This window comes from Anabas testudineus, chromosome 17 (assembly GCF_900324465.2).
Source record: "Anabas testudineus chromosome 17, fAnaTes1.2, whole genome shotgun sequence".
Lineage (NCBI taxonomy): Eukaryota > Metazoa > Chordata > Actinopteri > Anabantiformes > Anabantidae > Anabas > Anabas testudineus.
In genome coordinates this window covers 1,275,343-1,281,371 of record NC_046626.1, presented here as the reverse complement: position 1 = coordinate 1,281,371, position 6,029 = coordinate 1,275,343, and positions in this window count along the sequence as shown.

Below are 6,029 nucleotides of genomic sequence, written 5' to 3'. Positions count from 1 at the left end.
CTGGTGGCTTCCTGAGCCTCTGTCAGAGTCTTCCAAAAACCAACTACTCACTCCATGGACCACATCAACATAGTGCTCCAGTGACCTACTTTTTGCAAAGTAGGGTGACATACTTCTGCGGGGCACCTGCTTGTCAGTCAAACCTGATGAACAGGGTCAATGGGATGATTGGTGTTCTATGTAGAAGGACAGAGACTATTACTGTCTGTCAAAGCAGCGAGAGGAGGAGACAGAGAGAGAGAGAGAAGCGCACAGCAAGAGAGAGATCCCCTGATGGACTGGCATGGTTTTGCTAGCCCAGAATCTATAACAGTATGAACAGCAGAGTCAGGAAGACAACTGAGTAGATCAGAAGACACCCATAAAGTAGAAGAACTGACATCTGCCATGAAGACATTATGAGGATTGGACCACAGGTCAGTCTCCCTCTCTTTTTGCTCCTTTCAGACGTTGTGATGGCCTACAGTCCAATGTGTGTCATAGTGGCTGACAGCAATAAGAGTCAGGTGTTGGGAAGAAAGTCAGCAGAATTAAAAAGCTGAACTGGAAGGAGATGGGTAGTTTGTGCTTGTCATCTCCAGTGTTTTGCTTATTGTATCACTAATCCTATATACAGTAACAATGACATCAGCACAATTGTAATCATGGTATCCTGTCTTTGACATTTTGTATGTAGCCCAGAAAAATGTGTTGTTGCATCACGTCACACTTTAAAATGTATTGAAATCAAGCAAAACAAACAAAAAAAGAATAAGAGGAGTGCAGCTATGGACACAGACGCAAAACTAAACTGAATGAATACACATTTACCATCTACAGACCCACTAAACCATGTGGAAAATGCACTAGCATATAAAGACACTTCCAAATCAGTCACACTAACGCCACATGGGACAAGTCTGCCCTAAAACAGAGCAAGGCGATCTGAGCAACCGCTGGTACTCCCCGTGATCTCTTCTCTTTCTGTAGAAGGGAAGGGAAGAGACATGCATGATGCCTTTGGTTAATGAGAACAGACCCCCCTGTGCTCATTTACTCATTATTTCACACATTGGACTCGCATCAGCAGTTTTCTGAATGCAACTGGTGCTGTCGACATAAAACCAATTTTAACTGAGTTAAAAATATTGCACACAGTGTCAAGAACAAACTAGAAATAGAGGTTTAAAGTCAAGTTTATAAAGAAAGGTGCAACCTTTACATTTTTACTTAAAGTTCCCAAAGTTGTGCAGTTGGGTATGTGGGGGGGTCCTCCTTTGAACTGAAGTTTGGATCAGACCCCATTACATGTAAATGTAATAATACACTCGTATAGTTCTTATGAGTGCGGAATGTATGTAACATATATATGTTAATGTTGTTGATGCTTGCTTTTGTATAAATTCAATAGATTTACACCAGTCAAAGTGTCTCCAAAACAGCAGGTCGTCCTAGTCTGTACCTACTAAAACTGGTCCAAGGAAGGACAGCTAGTGAACTGGTGACAGGGTCACGGATGATGCACCATGTGAGTGAAGAGTAGACAACTGTAGCCACAGATGGGTGGTCATGATTGACAGGTGTCACAACAAATGCTGCGTTTGGGTGCTGCATGGCCACACACTGGCCAGAGTGCACATGCTGGTTTTAATGGTGCAGCTGATCAGTGTAAATACTGAGACAAAGGGAGGAGAAATGAGGGAAGGAAATCTAAAAAGACATGCATATGTGTTGGAAAACCATAAACCATATTCTTAAATGTCAGAGGAGCAAATGAAAGTACACAATAAATATCCCATTTGAAAGCAAATTGTGGTTATGTAATAATTCTGTATGAGCATCATCGTCATGAATGCCAGTACTCAAACGTGCTCATACACAGAACTTTATGTAATAATTGTTCAGGTCAACTCACAAAGCCTGCATCTTAGATTTTAGCGTTTCTGCCAGTTTCTCTGACAACTGACCTTGTTTTGAAAATGTAAAAATGAGACTTGACAAAGTGACATCAAAAGGAGATTCAGTGTAGCTGTGCCTTTTCATCTGAACACTGACAGAGTGGGTAATAACTTCCAGCTGGTGGAAAGCCTGTCAGTTTGTTGCCAGAAGGGATTTATTCACATTGATGAATATTTAAATATAATAAGGCAGTGTTTCCTCCCCTTGCTCTCTCTCTCTCTCTCACACAACACACACACACACACACACACATATATTCACGTTTGTCAGCACTTAACCAGGCAGTTGTACTATATTTAGTATAATTCTGCATTTAGCATTGCAGTGATTGGGATTATTTATCATCTACTTTTTACTGCGTTATGCAATATAGGTACTAGATACTTATAAATATAAATGAGTACTTCACTGCGTCCCACGATCATAGAAAAGCATGTCCACCTTAAGACATACACTTTAGCTTTACTATATGATAGAACATACTTTGCTTGGTACTTTGTATTTACATTATGAAGGCAATTCATAATTTGAGGGTGCAGATACCAGGAAAACAAGCAGCCATCATTGTGGAATGTAATGGGGAATCCAAATACTGGAAAGGATAGATTAGTTTGGACTTATTATTTTTCAGGAAAGGCGACTTACATGAAGATTTCTCTCAAGACACCAGGGAACAGTTAACATTTACTGCAGGCCTTCACTGCAGACAAGTCAGAACAGCACCCGGACTCTTTTACTACTGAGCCAGGCTGTTGTAACACATGTAGAGTGGTTTGGTATTCCCTGAAAAAGACATCTGGATGGCAGCAAATGTTGCTGCAAGAGCTGTTTATTTTGGTCAGTATTACAGATGTGACTAATCAGACCACACGACAGTTTCCCATTTTACCTCTGTCCATCTTAAATAAGCTTAGGCTCAGAAAAGGTGACAGCATTTCTGCATGTTTTTTAATTTGCTTTTAAATCATCTGTTCGCGAAGGCCTGAAAATCACATTAGTTCAGTATTGGGTTTTGCCCTTGTGCTTTGTGTACAGAGATTTTCCAGGATTGCCTGAACCTTTCCATGAAATTATGAACTGTAGATGATGAAATCCTTAAATTCAGTAATTCTATGTTAAGAAAAAATGATTGTTTCCCTACAGTCTTTCACAAAGTGCTCAACACTGCCCCATCTTTCATTTTAAAACACTCATTAGTTGTAGGATTTTCCACCACATGATTTGTTTTAAGCATGTTGTTAACTCAAGAGATGTAACCATCTCAAACATGTCCTTTTAAATGAAAACATAGGCACGCAGAAGCCCTGCTGGTGTCAGTTATGAACCTTGCATGTAACTTGTAGTGGTGAGTGTAGTGGATTACATAATGGTGTCCCACTATATAAATCAAAATGTAAGTTATACAGTTTTATTTATACAGTTTTATGTATTTTATACATAGAAGGGAAGTGCCAGACCGGTGGCCTAGGGTGGCCAGACGTGGTAAGTAACATTTACTCAAGTGTTGTACTTAAGTACAGTTTCAGGTACTTGAATAACTGTTCCACAGTCTGTAGATAACAACAGCATCAAATTCAACACTGTTTTAAACTTCTTACTGTTGTACTTTAAGTACATTTTTGAGGTTGTACAGAAAAATCAAAGGGTACAAATGCACCACCCTGCTTACATACTAGCAGCAATGTATGTTTGCATGCAGTGATTGTGATAAGCATTAACCTAGTCCAGGGGTAGGTAACCCTCACCTCTGCTGATTACCTGGTCTTCCAGTGTGTTCAGCTATTCAGAAGCTGGCTAGAAGTGCACAGATGGTTGGAAGCAAGCAGCAAGCAGGCCTGTGGCTCTCTAGGGCCAGGGTTGCCTACCCCTGACCAAATCATTTACATCAGGTATTAATGGAGAAGCAGGAAGTACTGTGTCAGTAATTGAAACATAGTGTCAGTGTTGGATAATTGTGACTATTGGAAAAAATACCAGTGCCAGTTGTACCTCACGTTTAAGTTGCTTTGGATAAAAATGACTAAATGTGTATGTAATAGATTACATCACACAACATGAATCTAAGATTTTGTTTCATATTTAAATTGGACAAAAACACAATAAATGATGACATGCTGCAGTGTAATAAATCCTGTTTTGGTACCTTCAGCCCTCAGCCTACTTTGACTTTGACACTATTTACCCCTCACTCATCTAGTGACCTACTGGATTTCTTCATGACACTATACAGGTTAATGGTAGTCGAATTGAAAGGACTGATCATCACTTGCAAGGTAGCAGTCTATGAACACTGACAACATATTGAAAGCAGGGGCCTGAAGCCACAACATGGCCTGTGTTTCCTGAGGGCTATGTCCCACATATTATCACCAGTATGCCTCTGTTGTGATAGAAGGGGGCGTTCACACACTCGTGCTTGCAGAAAATAGGTTTTTAGCACACTTGTGACGTCACACCCATCAATTGCTTTTGATTTCCTCCAAAGGTTGTATATTGAGAAGATGGATCCCTCTGTAGGTGAAAGCCAGGCCCTACTGTAAATGTCAGGTTGCATGGTTAGGTTTTAAAGGGACAGTTACAAAAAAATAACAAAGCCATGCATGTTATTGGGAATTTGGTAAAACACAAACATTAATTTTCCCCTTGAATTCATTTCCAGGATTCTAGATGTTTTATTTAGAGGTAGGCCATGTGGTGCTGGGGCTTCGTCTGCTATGCCCAAACAAAAGGTTTTGAAGAACTGAAATTCTTTCCAAATGCTGCAATGGATAAATCACAGACCCACTATTAAAGGGAGCTTTACAACTTCACAGATTTTCAATTGTGTATATATTTTATCGGTGTTCCCTCTGACCTGAAAATACCTGGTGCAAAAATATCTAACTCCTTTAGAGGCCTTTAATGCAAGTGATATACACAAACTCTCCAAAGTAGAGCCATTGGAAGCAAGTTAAAAGTCAGCAAAGTCCCTTCTTAACACAAAAAGGTCCATTAAAACAGTTCAGAAAGAGGTGGATCTGTAGATCTGAGGAAGTGCACTCTGAAACTGAATAGAATACAGTATGTGGCTTGTTTGGGAGGAACTTGGACTTGCCTGGAAAATAACCAACAGCAGGTGGTGACAGCAGGGGGCACAAAAAGTTGTGGCCAACAGCCTTCACAGTCTGTATACTGTAGGAAGCCATCGAAAAAAGTTCGATTATTCCATTTGACAGATGACACTTCAAATGCCATGTAAGCTGGTTATGGTTTAACCTCCATGTTACTCAGATATTTTGAACAGACCAGCCCTATTTGTAGTATAAATGAATGCATTGAGCCTCTCTGATAAGTCACAATGCTTATATTATATAGGATATATCTTTGCATCCACTTGACACCCTGTAGAGCCGCTCTATCCAGTTTAATGGGTCACACAATGTGGAAGCAAAGCAGAAAAAAATATGATCCAAGGAACCAATTTGTATTCAAGTGACCGGGAGCAATCACGGAGTCTGTGATCCAATTGTCCCTAATATATGCAAAGTAACAAGCCCTGTGTGGCAATTACCGTTGCCTGACTCTGCACACACTGGATTCATCTAGATTGTCAGTAGCTCTGTTTGTAGCAGCCTTTAACAACATTTCCCATAATCTCTAGACCTGCACGGGCTTCATACGTTTTATGAGAAGGAGCTATTTTCAGATGAAAAAATAAAGAGATCAACTTTAAATTAATAATTAGTTTCAACTTCTTACAGCCATTGCTATAGATGTGGGCACTTTGTTGTAGAAAAGGGTAAGAAATCCTGAAGAACATGCTTAGTTTTTCACAGTCAACAAAATGGCTTTTCACCGACTTCATGTATATTTAGGTGCGGAGTGAGACCTCTTCTCTATTCTCCTCTTAGCTGCCTGGCGCTTGTTTATTTAAGTCAGTTAGCGTGCGTTAGCTGCAAACATCAGAAGATGTCAATGCACTTATTGTAAGAATCTTCCATCAAAAGAAAGTAAAAGTGACTCTAAACTGCTTTCAGTTTGCACAGAAATAAGTTGTGGAATTATTAACGGAATAGAAAATGTTGGAGGATCTTCGTTTGGTTGGTTTATTT